Source organism: Phodopus roborovskii, unplaced genomic scaffold, assembly GCF_943737965.1.
Source record: "Phodopus roborovskii unplaced genomic scaffold, PHOROB, whole genome shotgun sequence".
NCBI lineage: Eukaryota > Metazoa > Chordata > Mammalia > Rodentia > Cricetidae > Phodopus > Phodopus roborovskii.
In genome coordinates, this window is record NW_026126460.1 from 7992489 (window position 1) to 8007795 (window position 15307).

Sequence of the window (15307 nt, forward strand, 5' to 3'; positions counted from 1 at the left end):
CACACACACACACACACACACACACACACACACACACAGATTTTCCCATTCTCCTTCCCCATTTCTTTGTGATTATGTATACTACTAAGCCAGTGTCCTTTATTCCATTGTTGTCTCATACATATTACCTGTTGACAAATGAACTTCATTTTATTAAGGGGAAACATTTTTTTGAGATGGAGTCTCACTAGTATAGTTCTGGTTAGCCAGGTACTTGCTTTTGTTTGTTTTGTTTTTTGTTTTTGGAGACAGGGTTTCTCTGTGGCTTTGGAGGCTGTCCTGGAACTAGCTCTTATAGACCAGGCTGGTCTTGAACTCAGAGATTCGCCTGCCTCTGCCTCCTGAGTGCTGAGATTAAAGGCGTGCGTCGCCACTGCCTGGCTAGCCAGGTACTTGCAATGAGACCAGATAGGCCAAACTTGCTGTGACCCACTTGCCTCTACCTCTAAGTGTGGGGATTAAAGGCACACATCACCTTACTCAGCCCTTGCTTTAAAAGTTGGGTTCCAGTTTTTACAAAATTGAGTTGGAATCCCAAATCAAATATTTTAAACACTCTGTGAACTTAAAGATGAAACTAGTAAGACTTCCACTTAACATCTTAGAATCCATTTATGAAAGATTAAAGTGAAATATTTAGTATTTTGAGAGAACCAATAGTGATGAAGATGGACTTCTGTACCATGAAAAGTTATCCTTCAAAAGTAAAGGAAAGCTGGGCATGGTGGCACACCCAACTCTTGGGAGACTGAGGCAGGAGGACTGCTGTGACTCTGACAAGAGACTAGGCTACAGAGATCCCTCCCTTTTAAGTGATTCTCTCAGGACTCTACCAGACACTTTTATCTCTTTCCACTTGGCCCTATCACAATGATGTATGTAAGACTTCCCATCTAAGAATGAGAACAATAATGAGCTTTTGTTCAAGTAGCTTAGTTCTCAGAATTTCTAGCTAAAGCCAAAAACCTAAAGGTAAATCTCTATGCAATTTCTAGAGTAAGAAAATTTGGAAGCATTGCATCTATTTCTTTATATAAATGAAAAGGTTTGTGATTTGAAATTTGTTTTTTTATTTTTTATTTTATTTTTTACATTCCAATCCCAGATTCCTCTCCCACCTCTCCTCCAGCCCCCTGCCCCACTTCCCATCTGCTCCTTGGAGAGTGTAAGGCATCCCCCTAGGAAGTCTACTAAGTCTGAGCCATCATCTTGTTGAGGCAGGACCAAGGTACCTCTCCATCCCCCACACCCCTGTATCTAGGCTTAGCAAGGTATCTCTCCATATAGAATGGGCTCCACTAAGTCAGTTTTTGCATTAGAGTTAGATCTTGGGCCCACTGCCAATGACCTCATATATTGTCCCAGTCACACCATTGTCACCTATATTAAGGAAGTCTAGTTTGGTCTTATTCAGGTTCCCTTTTTGTCAGACCAGAGTCAGCTCCAGTCAGCTGATTCTGTGGGTTTCCCCATCATTGACTCCTTGGTTCATATCATCGCTCCTCCCTCATTTCCATTGTACTCCAGGAGCTTGGCCCAATGGTTAGTTGTGGATTTCAGTACTCTTACAAATCTAAAATCAGTTCTCCAAAGCCTTTTGTTATATCCTAAATTGCCTGGTGTCATTTTAAAAATCTGATTTAGGTAAAATTAGATAAATGTCAGTTTTTACCTAATTTTAAGATTTTCTCTCTATGCCATCAGTCCTAGTACAAATAAAATGTATGCAAATGAAAAAAATGAAGGAAAAATAAAATATTTCTGAGAAAACAATAACTGAATAATTATCAGTAGAGCTGCATTGTAAGAAATGTTAAAAGAATATGATATAGTTAGTAATTAAGTTGGACAGGTGAAGGTATAAACTAAAACTTCAACATTTGTTCCCTATTATAAGAGACATCTTAATACACAACTGATTACAGACATGAAATACCAAGCTCAGAATCCATTTTTCTTATTCTTAGTTGACTGAACATGTAACCATTTGTTCAAAATAATAATAGCAACAATGTACTTGATTGTGTACACTAATGTATATATCACATGCAAGCTTGTAAGTTTCACATTATAAGTGAAATGAATGACAACAGTGATACAAGGGACAAGCAGGGAAGAATAAGAATAATTTGTCATCATTATAAGATACTCAAGTTATAGTCTTGAAGCAGTGTTATATGAAAATGTGTTTATAGGTCAGGTGGTAGTGGCAGACATCTTTAATCCCAGCTCTTCAGAAGCAGAGGCAGGGAACTCTCTGTGAATTCAAGGCCAGCCTTGTCTACAGGACAGTTAGGAATACATAGTAAAATGCTGCCTTGAAAAACCAAAATGAAAAAAAAAAAAATGTGTTTTTATTAGCTATTATATAGATGGCAAACTCCATAGCAACTAACCACAAAATAGTAGAGAAGGAAGTATAAGTGATCTACAAAGGAGAAGAGAAAACATACTCATGTAAAATAGTCTATTAGAACAAAGAGGGTGAAAAGTGAAAACAATAAAAACAGAAACAGGGAATAGGCAATAGTAACAAATCCAATCAATATTTTTCCAACTATATTAATAATCACCATGAGATACAGTGATATGCATATACTTATTAAAAGACAAAATGCTGACAGAATAATAAAATAGTACAACTAGAGCTTGAGGATGTAGCATTTGCCTCCAGGGGAAAGCACCCAAGTTCAGTTCTAGCAATTAAAAAAACAAAGCAACAAATCCCTATGGCCTAGAAGAAAGATACATATAGGTATCGAGGAAAATTAATCTAAAATACTATCTTAAAGCAACTGAATTAGGGGTTGGAAAAATAAGAGCCAACAGCAGACCCCTGGCTGCTCTTGCAGGACCCATGCTCAATTCCCAGCAACCACTTGGTGGCTCACAACAGTCTATAATTTCAGTTCCAAGGGATTTGATTCCTTTGCTGGCCTCCATGCAAGCAAGTGATATATAGATAAACATGTAGCAAAACACTCATTCACATAAAGTTTAAGAAAAACTAAATCAATGCTTATTAACCTTCCAGAACAGGAAACACAAGGATTAGATAGATTCACCGGTGAATTCTAGTAAATATTTAGGAAAGAAATTGCTTAAATTCTCTACAATCTCTTCTAGAACTTATAAGCAGAGAACACTTCCTAACTTATTTTATGAGGCTAGCATAACCTTAATGCCAAAACCAAACACAAGAAAATAGCAGACTAATATTATTTAGGAAAATATTTTCAACAAAAATTAGTCAAAAGAATTATATACTGTGACCAAGTGGGATTTATCCCAAGTATGCAATGCTGACTCAACATCTGAAAATCAATTAGTATAATTCATTACATTAATAGGCTACCAAAAAACACTGCATGATCATATCAATCGATGTAAAGATTTGTAAGCTAGGAAGGGGGGGAACCCAAATTGACAAATATCTTAAACAAATAAACTACCCTAATAAATATCACCCTTCATGGTTGTTGTCAAGATGTTACTTCTTGGCTTCACTTACGGAGTCAACAGAATTCCCATGAAAAGTCTACTAAACTATTTTATTGATACTGGCAACCAAGTATGCCCAACTCAGAGGACTGCATTGTGCTGAAGGATAGTTATGAATGTGAACCAACACAAGAATATACACTTACTTAAAATACTGTGAGAACTTTTTGCTTTTTTTTTTTTTTAATATCAATTACACAGCTCAAGAGTAAACTTTGTAGATGACAACACCAAGTCCTTCTATCAAAAGGTTGGATGTTCTGGGTTAATGACAAAAGATCCATAATAGTTAACATAATACTGAGGAACAAAATCAGACAACTGGCCAAGCATGGCTAATGCCTTTAATCCCAGCACTCAGGAGGCAGATGCAGGCAGATCTCTGTGAGTTCGAGCCTGTCTCGGGAAAAAAAAAATCAGATAACTGATTCTATACACAACCTCAAGACCTCTAGACAATACTACAGTAATCAAGACAGTAGAGTATTGGCAAAAGAATAGTCAAGTGGACCAGTTAAACTGAATAGGGAGTCTAGAAATAGACTCACACAATTATAGATAGCTGATCTTTGACAAAGTAGTAAAGAAGTAAAGATAATTCAGTAGGAGAAAAACATTATTTTAACACTTTTTTTTCTGGAACAAATAATTCATATGCAAAAATAAATAAATCTAGACACAGACTACACATTTCACAAAAATTAGATCACAGACCTAAATGTAAAAGGTAAAGAAAAAACCTCTGTAACTCCTACAAGGTAATAAAAGAAAATCTAGATTACATTGGGTTTAGTATTGATGAATAATTAAAAAGTTAAACTTCTTTATGAAAAACAATGTCAAAGCAATAAGCCTTCCAAAACAGAAAGCACGAAGTCTAAATGTATTCACTGGTGAATTCTAGCAAATATTTAGGAAAGAAATGACTTCAACTCTCCATAAATGTCTTCCGGAAGAATGATCAGTGAGTTAGGTGTGGTAGCCCACACCTGTAATCCTAGTACTCAGGAGGCTAAGGCAAGAGAATGGTGACTTGACTAGCCTGACTTACATGGGGACTATCTCAAAAACAAAATCCATCCCCTGCAATACCCCACACAAAAAACCTACATAATGTTTAACTTCGGATTAAAAAGAAAAATTAATTCATCTCATGTCATAATATTTTAAATCTGAAATAAGTTTCAATATATACACAAGGAAGAAAATGGAGGGTTTAGAGCTGGATTTTTGGATCAGTAGTTAAGAGCACTTGTCCTTGTAAAGGACCCAGGTTCAATTTCCTGTACCCACATACTGGCTCACAGGTTCTATAACTCTAGCCCAAGAGATCTGACACCCTCTTCTGACCTCCATGGGAACTAGACAAGTATGTGGTACACATACATGCATCCAGGCAAAACACTCATACACATAAAATAATAAAATAAACTTAAAATAAACTCTCTTCCCCAAATGAACAGTTTTGTAAAAAAGAAAAAAAGAATGCTGGGTGTGGGTGGGCACTCAGGAAGCACAGGTAGGAAGATCAATGTGAGTTGGAGTTACTAGGTAGACAGACCATACTGGCCAGCAAGCTCTAGGCCAGCCAAGGCAACATAGTGGGACAGTGTCTAAAAAAAAAAATAAATAAAGGTTTATTAATATGCAGTTAGCATCTCCAGAATAAGTAATTTCTATTCTAAAATCATAAGTACTCAACAAATAACTATTTGAAACTAAAAGCCAACCAGACAAAATTAAAACAAAATAATTTTAACCTTTTAAAATAAACACAAGTATAGCCCAATACTATATTTTTCTATTTTACCAAGAATTAAATATGTCCTCCCCAAAAAAGCTTACAGAAAGTAAAAATGGGCATGTGTCTGTTAGCCAAATAGTTATCGCAATTATATATACAAATGTCACAACCTGGGGTTACCTATTATATTAGGTAGTTCTCTAATCAGTCCTACTGCCAGAGCAGATAACACTTCTTTGCCCCTATTAATAAATATAAGCAATACTTTTATTCAAAACTCTTCTGAAAGTTTTCATTTGTGCAGACCACTGATATGGCTCAGTGGGTAGACACTTGCTGCCAAGCTTCATCATTTGAATTCTAGCTATGGAACCAACATAGGAGAAAACCAACTCCTTGAAGTTGACCTCTGACCTCTGTGCATCTCTCTCTCTCCTTAAAAGTTTTATTAATTTATGACTGAAAATGCTTCTTTCTGTTTCTTGGTTTTTTTGAGACAGGGTTTCTCTGTGTAATCCATGCTGGGATTGTGCTACCAGCTGAAACTGCTTCTTGATAAACATTTACAACAGAATTTTCCTAACTAAAAAACACTAGAGAACTGTATGTATGTATGTATGTATGTATGTATGTATGTATGTATGTACACAGTTGACAAAAGTATGATAAATTGGGTTGGAAGCATATGGGAGAACTTTCTGGTAGGTAGATTTCTCATCATTTGGGAAACTACTACAGAGCATGTATAACAAGGTTCTCAACCTTCCTAATACTGTGACCGTTTAACATGGTTCCTCATGTTGTGGTGAGCCTCCCAACGTAAAATTATTTCATTGCTACTTTATAACTATAATTTTGCTATTGTTATGAATTGTGATAAGTATCTGATATATCTGATACATGATCCCTGAGACCCATAGATTGAGAAATACTGATCTGTGATGTTCCAGAAGCACCACTTTTAAATGACTAACTTAGAGGCAAGCACCAAGAAATATTAAATGTCATCCTAGCCCTCCTAAACCAGAGCTACACAGCGAGACTCCATCTTTTAAAAAAAAAAAAAAAAAGAAAAAGAAAAAGAGCCTACTGGTTCACACCTTTGATCCAGGCACATTTTGCAAGCTGAGGTGGAAGGATTTTGAGTTCAAATCAGACTGTAGAGTAAGATACTGTCTAGAACCAACCAACCCATATTTTAAAACAACGTAAGTACATAAATCAAAAAGTACAGAACAGCAACCTAAGTTTTTTTTACATTTATCTTATTTTATGTATATGAGTGTTTTGCTTGAACATGTGTCTGTTCACCACATGCATTCCCGTTGTTCATGGAGGTCAGAAGGGGCATCCAATACCCCAGAACTGGAGTTATGGATGGTTGTGAGTCATCATGTGGGTGTTGAGAATAAAACTTGGGTCCTCTCCAAGAGCAAGTGTTCCTAATCACTGAGCCATCTCTCCAATCCCAGAAACCTACAAGTTTATCAACATGTGGGTATATTAAAATATGCATTGGAATATAAATTACCTGGAAGAGTTTCATCATACATCTCTTTAAACATAATTATTTGAAGAAAAATATAAACAACTGATTATTACTAGTGATAGGTAGTGTTCTATACTTTCTATTGTTTTTTATACTTGAATTTAAAAGGACATTTATTTTTTAAAAGAAATCTAAAATGTAGAAAAGGTAACATAAATATGCTCAGGAAAGCAAAACAGTTTCACTAAGAGAAGCAGAACTAAACTGCTCCCAATGAACTATGCAAACACAAACTCACATATCTGAGAAAATAAACAGAAAATGTTAACTGTACTCATTTTTGAGTAATAAGATTACTTTGTACATTACTGTTCTAATATAAGGGGGGAAAAGCAAATTATAAAATGTAAACTAGTAAAAAATGTATGATCAAATTAAACTAGTAAGACTATTGCTTTTTAGATTCTTAAAAAACAGGGCTAGCAAAACTTCTTAGTTCATAAAAGCATTTTCCACTGAGTGTTGAATGGCCCAAGCTAGTTCCTCAAACTTACATGGTAGGACAGAACTGACTCCCAAAGTGTCCCCCCACAAATAAATAAATTAATTTAAAAATTCTTAAAAAGATTATACCATATTAATTGTCCTAATTAGGATTCTACTGCTGTGAAAAATGTTAATTACCAAATGTTGCCAAAAGCAACTTGGGGAGGAAAGTTCCTTATGGAGAAAAGTTCCTCCAACAAGAATTCAAGGAGGGAATGTGGAGGGAGGACCTGAAGCAGAAGCCTTGGAGGAATGCTGCTTACTATTTGTCTCCCCTAACTTGTTTTATTTGCTTTCTTATACACCTAGGAGGATAAGCTCTCCCAAATCAATCATTAATCAAGAAAATGTTCCATTGACTTGCCTATGCAATGTTCCTTTTCCTAGATAACATTGGATTATGTGAAGTTGACAGAAAAAAAAAAAAAAAAAAAGAAACCAAGACATTAACATAGCCAGTTTAAATTAGTATCCAAAACCAAAACCACACAAGCCAAAAGAATTTATCCAGCTTTAAACTTCTAATTTTAAATGTTTAGGCAACCACTGAGCTAAATCCCCAGCCCTGGGAATATCTTTAGTTTTACATTTCTGAAGACAGTTTATGTTTCTATTTCTAGCACTGTAACATCAGACTAGATAACAGTCCCTTCATTTCTGTGCATCAGGTAAAGTTGTCACTTGGAAAATCTTCATATAAAATCTTAATTTTTATTGTAATAGGCAAATATATATAAAGGATGATTTGAGTGTAGGAAGTGTCAGAAGTAGGGCTGCGCACAATGTTTATGTAACACTAATAAGATGTTACATATGAAAATTACGGAACACTATTGAGAAACTAGGGACCTAAACAGACAAATGCACAATATCAATCAATCTACTAGAAAATGCAGCATTTTGTAAGTTCTCCACAAACTAAACTAGAAAGTTGATAAAATTACAACCAACATCAAAAGAAAACTATTTTCTAAAAAACAGAAATTAACAAGATGGAAGTAGGAATGTAGCTCAATGGTTCAACTCCCACCATCACAAAAATAAATTATAAGTCAAGGTGATTCTAAAATTCATGTGATTAAAAAAAATGACTTTGAATAGTCAAAACAATCATGAAGTGATTGCTCTACCTGGTTTCAAACTAGTTATATTTAAAATAATTAATATTGGCAAAAGGATAGGGAATTATCACATCAATGTAACAGGTATAAAGTCCATGAACACATTTAAACAATCAAATGATTTTTCAAACCAAGGAAGTCAAGATAGGTAAGGAGGAAAGTGTTTTTATTTAAAAAAAAAATTGAAACAATAAGACATAAAGGAGGGAGGTGAGCTTCAATTTCTATATTACACCATAATAAAAATTTAATTCAAAATGGATCATAGCCAGAAATATAAGAACTGAAGTTATAAAGCTCATACAAGAGAAAATATAGGAACATATCTTTTCAATGTTGGGAGATGTCATTCTGTAAATATATTTCTCTTATTGGTTAATGAATAAAGCACTGTTGACCAATAGGAAAGCAAGATAGGCGGGACTAGGAGACTAGGAGGACAGAGAAAGTAGTAGGGAGGAGTTTCAAGATGTAGTACTGAGAAGAATGACGGGCCCTCTCTCCTGTAAGATAAGACCACGTGGAAATACTTAAATAGAAATGGATTACTATTTAAGACAAAGCTAGCCAATAAGAAATGCTAGTAACAGGCTAACAGCTTTATATCTAATACAGCGTCTCTGTGCGTTATTTGGGGTTGATGCCGCTGTGGGATCAGGCCAGCGGAGAAACATGCTAGTAACATTTCAACTTTGAAATAGGAATTTATTAGGACAAAGAAATACTTATAATCATAAAAAGAAAAGTTAATCTTGCTGGGCAGTGGTCGTGCATGCTTTTAATCCCAGCACTTGGGAGGAAGAACCAGGCAGCTCTCTCTTGAGTTTGAGGCCAACCTGGTTTACAAGAGTTCCAGGACAGCCAGGACTGCCTGCCACCATGCTGTCTGCTATGACAATAATGGTCTAAGCCTCTGAACTGCGAGTTGCCTTGGTCATGTTTCTCTTCACAACACTAGAACCAGTGACTAAGTCAAAAGGTGTTGCTGGGACTGGGGTATGGTTGTGATAGGTCTGACCATGCTGTCTGCCTAAGGAATATGGAAGACTTTGGAACTTTGGACTAGAAAAGTGACTGGATGCTTTAAGTGAGGCTTAATGGACCATCCTAGTAGGAGCACAGAAGACAGTGCTGAGTGTGATTTGAACTGTGGAGGCCCATCACATGACATTTCAGAAGGAAAGAATATTCATAAGTAGCCTAGAGAAATTCTTGTAGCTGCTAGAGAACAGACTTGTAGCTGTTTTTTGCCTTGTTCTAAAAATCTGTCTGAAGCTACATTGAAAACTTTGAGATTAATTTCAAGACAACTTAGTATTGACTGTGTCATGTGGTTATTAGTAAACACTCTCAGGCAGATCTATAATGAAGAGGCACAAACTGGACAGAAATACAAAATGTACAGTTTGAGAAAAGGAGCACCAGTAAATGTAATGGAGCTAAGTCTAGTGATTAAGGAGATAAAAAGCTGAAAGAAAAATCTGCTGCTAAATGGAATAAAGGGAGTGGTGACTTCAGGACAAGACCCACCCAGCTCAGCTTCCAATCTGTAAAAAGCAATTAAAGGAAAGTTTAGGCAGCAAATGAAACCATCAGCAATGGAAAGTTGATGCAAATGTTATTCAAGAGGGGGCCAAGTTCCAGCCCCATCAAGCAGCAGAACTTAGCAGCTTTACCTTCTGGTTCTGGCTATAGAGGCAAGGGGAGTTAGGGATTGCAGAATCTCCCTAGGCTAAGTTGCTGAGGCCAGGTGTGTGTCAGGGTTGTGCCTGCAAAGAAGCCCAGAAAAGCCATTTCGTAAGGCTGTGAAGATGAAGATGGATCGTGTTGGAGATTGCATGGGGTTGGAGATGCTAAAGCCTTGAGACACCTGCTAGAAGAGCTGCAGACTGGGTGTGGAGCCAGCCCAACAAAGAGAAGTGTGTTGCAGTCAACAAGGGAGATCCGAACAGCCCATTGATCAGACATGGATATGAAGAATTTTGAGTTTGACTGCTGGTTTTGGTCTTGCTTTAGTCCAGTATTTCCTCACTATGCTCCCTTTTCTTCCTTATGAAATGGTAATGTATGTCCAGTGCCATTGTATGTTGGAAGTTTGTGACCTTCGTTTTAATTTTGATTTGCAGGGGGTTACAGATTGTCAAGAGTCTCAGAAGAAAGTGAACTTTTAAACAATGTTGAAACTATGATAGACTATGGGGGCTTTTTAAGTTGGACTGAATGCATTTTTGCATTATGGTATGGCTATAAGCTTATGGGAGCCAGGAAGTACAATGTGATGGTTTGAATAAGAAGGAATTTACCCCTACAGTTTCACATATTTTGAAGGCTTAATCACTAGGAGTGAAACTGTCTGGAAGGATTAAGAGGTGTGGTTTTGCTGCAGGAAATATGTCACTGGGGGATAGGCTTTAAAGTTTTAAAAGCCATGGCAGGCCCAACATTTCTCTGTCTGCTGCCTGTGGATCAGGAAAGAGTTTTCAGCTACTTCTCCAGCACCATGTCTGCCTGCACACCACCATGCTCCCTGCCATGATGATAATGGAATAAGCCTCTGAAATTGTAAGCCAGCTCTTCTTTTTGTTTTGTTTTGAGGCAGTCTCATGAGGTAGGTTGTACTCAAACTCAAAATCCTACCTGGGTCCCTGAAGGCACAAGCTACCAATCTTAGCTTCTCAAAATTCTTAAGCAAGCCCCCAATTCAATGATTTCTTTTGTAAGAGTAAGGTCATCGTATCTCTTCACAGCACTACAACAGTCCTTAAGACACAAGGCAAAAACAGAAACACAATGAGCTACGAAAACATTATGATATGCTATCAGAACTTATTGTTAAATGTTCATTGTGACTTTTAACAAGCAATGACTTAAACAGAATAAGTACACCCCCATAGAAATGTTTGATTTTGTTTATTTAATTGAACAGAGTGCACTAGCCATAGTAATATGTTGAGACAATTTTAGATGAATAAACAGTACACAAACTGAAGTTTTAAAAAGTCTCCAGTCTATTAAGTTTCCTATCATTTGTTCATTTAAAACTCACACGTTATCACAGAGATAGTAACAGTAGCTTGAATCTGTAGGTCTTTTGGATCTCTAATGTGTTAAGAAAATTTAAATAAATAGGCTAAAGTGATTAGCTTAAGTTTGAGGCCAGTTTGGTCTACAAAGCAAGTTAGAGGACAGACAGTAAGGGCTTCACAGAGAAACCCTGCCTCCAGGAGGAAAAAAAAGTTCATGTTATTGTGTAACTGTTACACTGTCCATTTCCAGACCTTTTCACAATCCCAAGCAGACATGCTACCTGTTAAACAGTAACTTCATCTATGTAGCTTCTAGTAGCAACTTTCTTACTTTATCTCTATGTCTCTGACTACTCTATGTACTTTCTATAAGTAGTCAGTAAGAAATAACATGTGAAAACCAGTAACTTACTCCAAGCTCCTAATATAACAGGTAAAGAAATTTTAAGAACTCAACAGTTAGCCTGAGGTTACATACCATACTCCATGAATATTACTTTTCCTGAAGAAACAGTCTGGGATAAAACCAATGTTGACATTTACAACTTCCAAACCAAAGAAAATGTATACCCCAGAATCTGCTGTCTTTGTTTCTAGTCCATTAAGCATGTATTTATTTATTTATTTGGAGAGAACCAAAACCAACACAATTATCCTCAAAAATGATGGTTTAAAAAACCTGGCCAGAAAACAAAGCATTGAAAACTGAAAATATTCTCAAAAAACATCTGGCACTCCACTACTATCAGCCAGACACTAACTGTAATCATGGTGAGACCAGAAGAATCTGTCAGTATGGACTACTAAATAGAACTAATACTCTTCATAAAGAAATGGCTACACATAGTTCTTCATTAAAATCAAACAGAAGTGAGAAGAAATCCAAATACCACAAAACATCTGCTGGAACAAAAAAAAAAAAAAAAAAAAAAAAAAAAAAAAAAAAGTCATGATGAAGCTCTGTATTTATTTCAACAGAGCAAACCAAACAAAGACTTATTTTGCCACTTCTCCAAGGTTCTTCTTAGAGAATTCAGATTTTTTTGGGGGGAAGGGAGCTGGTCTTTTGGAAAGGGTCTCATTCTGTACCTCAGGTTGATCTGGACAGCACTGCAATCCTCCTGCCTCAGCCTCCAGAGTGCAGAGACTATGGGCATGATCCACCATGTCTAGCTCCTGAATCCAGCTCTTTTAGGATAATGACCACTACATGTGGGATGTCTTTTTCTCCCACTCTACATTGCTGAAATCCCACCGGTACTGTTGAAATCGAAATATATGAAAATACGATGAAACCCATTATTACGTAAAATTAATAGGTGCTAATAAAACATTTTTAAAAGAAATATTATTCAACCTTTTAAAAGGGTCCACCTATATACTGGCAGCTTCCACAGACTCCCCCCCCCCCACTGACCTCGATGCAGATTTAACCTTTCCTTCACTGTCTTATGCTATGTCTCTACAATGCACTGTGACCAATATTCACTTCTGACCCACCCTCCCATAAGGTCGACACCCCACCCCCAGCAGTAGGAAAAGGGTTAACAAGTACTGAGCAACTCTCAGAGAGGCAAGGGGCTACTGATTTTGCATACATTATCTCATCCAACCTTAACAACAGGCTGGAAAGGTAAACAGGTGGTGGTGTAGTGCTGTTTACCAGCAGGGAACTACTGCAGAATTAAAGGCTTGCTTAGCCACAATCACGTTGCTAGCTTATTCCAGTGTATGGCGCGTTGGTTTATTCTATTCCAACGCGCCGTTTCTGCCATTCGGTGTTGTGGAGATGTTCGTTTTGTGTCTCCCACTGTCCCTAAGTAGCTCTTAGCAATTTTTTGCTGACTTCAATAGTCTAACGAAGGTAATGTCACCCTTTAATAATCAAATCACGTCGCCCCCCTAGCCCGCTACCTTTACAGTTCATGTACGGAGGATTTTACCTACTAGGGTGGCTCTTCACTTCTCTAGGAGAAACGATGCGGACAGCATCCACTCCAAACTGTTCTTCCCACAGATGTATGAAATGCACCACACAGGAACCATGCGGCTCCTGTATCATTTTCCAGCGCTCTCATTCCACACTAAGTCACATCTTTATGCCTACCTAAGGGTTAAGCAGTCTCCAGTTCCCACAGTGGGGCCATTCTAAGACAATGTCTGAATAGGAAAAGGGTATCTTCCAGGCGTCTCAAAACCAAGGCATCCTACCCATACCAGTCGGCAGCCTCCTGCCTTTTCTGCCGTCTTCCACTGAACTGCAGTTTGGATTTCCGGCGGGAATGTACGCAGAAAAGATGAGCTGGGGCTAAAAAGCACTAGAGCAATTACTTTGCCGGCTTAATTAGAAGACCGAGAAGGCGCCCCGCCTTTCTAAATCTCTGCACTGAACTCATCTGGGAAGGCGGGCAGGGCTAGGAAGCTAGAACAATCCGGCATCGAGCCACCGGTTTCTGCGGCTATCCGCGGCTAGTCCCTTTCCAGCCGCGCGCGGTCCCCGGCCACCAGTGCCTAGCGCGGAGTAGAAGCCCCGCTGCACCTACCCAGGTGCCCCCCAGCCCGGCCTCATTGTCTGCACGGTGCAGCCCCGAGGGGCGCAGGGGACAGCCAGCCCAGGCCCCGCCGACCCCTACCCACTGCAGGCCGCCTGGCTGGGCGCAGCCCAAACGCGGAGAGCCCGGCATCGACCCCGCCCCGGACTGCAGCCGCTCGCACTCGCCCGGAGGGCCACTCCAGGCGCCGGGAAAATGGAGGCGGCAGCGTCTCCGGGGCAGCCGGGTCCTCCCTTTCGCCCCCCGACCTCGAGGGCCAGGCGGTGGAGCACTCACCGTGGCAGCCCCTCGGCCCTCCCGGGGCCCCGCGCGAGGCAGCAGCTGCTCGCGCCCTCGGGTCGCCGCCGCCTCCCCAGGCGCGACGCTCCTCTCCCAAACGCCGAGAGCGCCCGCAGCTCCCGCGGCGCGCGCTCCGTGACTGACTGACTGACCGACCCACAGAGCGGGCGTCGGCGGGGACTGGGCGGGGCGGCCGCAGAGGCCCGCGGCGCGGATCACAGAGCCCGCGCGTCCGGCCCCGGCACACAGGGCGGGGCTGAGGGCCGTGCGGCCCAAGGGCGGACCGACTCGCGCCCGGCCGCGCGCGCGCGCGCCTCCCCTCCCCGCGCCGCGGCCACCGGCTCACTTCCGGCGCAGGGCGGCGGCGCGCGCCTCTCGGGCCGCCCGCCCGCTCGCGCGCACGCGCGCGCCCCTCCCTCGCGGCCTGGCCGGGCGCCCCCTACTCCCCCGCCCGCCACCGCCGGCCGCCCCTCAGGCGCCGGGCCGCACCCAGCCGCGGCCGGCCTCCGCTCCCCGCCTTTCCTGCGCGCGTCCCCGCGAGCCTCCTCCTGGAACCAGTGAATTAGAGAATGAATGAGCCGAAAGGAAAATCCCGCCGCGGTCCCGCCCTCCGTGGCCCTTCCCGGGAAGCCGGCCCCGTGGCTCCCGCCTTGGGAGGCCGAGGGGCGGCGAGCACACCGGTCCCGCGCTGTGCGCCTTTGCCTGCCGTCCACGTCCTCAGTCTCCAGAAACCAGCCCCGGGCTGCCTCAGGCATCCACGGACCATTGTTAAAAATCCCATTTTAGTCCTTAACTCTGCAGTTTCGGGCAGTGTATGGGTAGCTTTCAGGGATCAGACATTCTGCTCATCTGTACCTTTCCATGTCAAAGCCGGTCTCTGTCCCCAGTTTCTGTCCTCCCTATCGAAATTGTTCGCAGTACGGGTGTTGGCATCTTTCCTTAGCCCAGAGCTGTATCCCTAAGGATTGATTACAAGTAAAAACTGAGTTTGATTCCAAGCTCCAAATTACTCGATGCTGCTTATTTTAATGCAGGTTCGACTTAGGCAG

At 40.4% G+C, this 15307-nt stretch overlaps 1 protein-coding gene across 5 annotated transcripts in view; it reads right to left on the minus strand.

The window, feature by feature from the left end:
- The window catches only part of Raph1 (Ras association (RalGDS/AF-6) and pleckstrin homology domains 1), an 82030-nt gene extending 67468 nt beyond the window's left edge, over positions 1-14562 (minus strand). For 4 of the 5 annotated variants that reach the window (XM_051190324.1, XM_051190323.1, XM_051190322.1 and 1 more), the window contains exon 1: positions 14256-14562. The gene's annotated coding sequence lies outside the window, so the exon portion shown is untranslated. Of the gene's footprint in view, positions 1-13534; positions 13722-14255 lie in introns of those variants that run through there. The other variant, XM_051190321.1, reaches the window with a different exon arrangement.
- Positions 14563-15307: the final 745 nt, after the last annotated feature.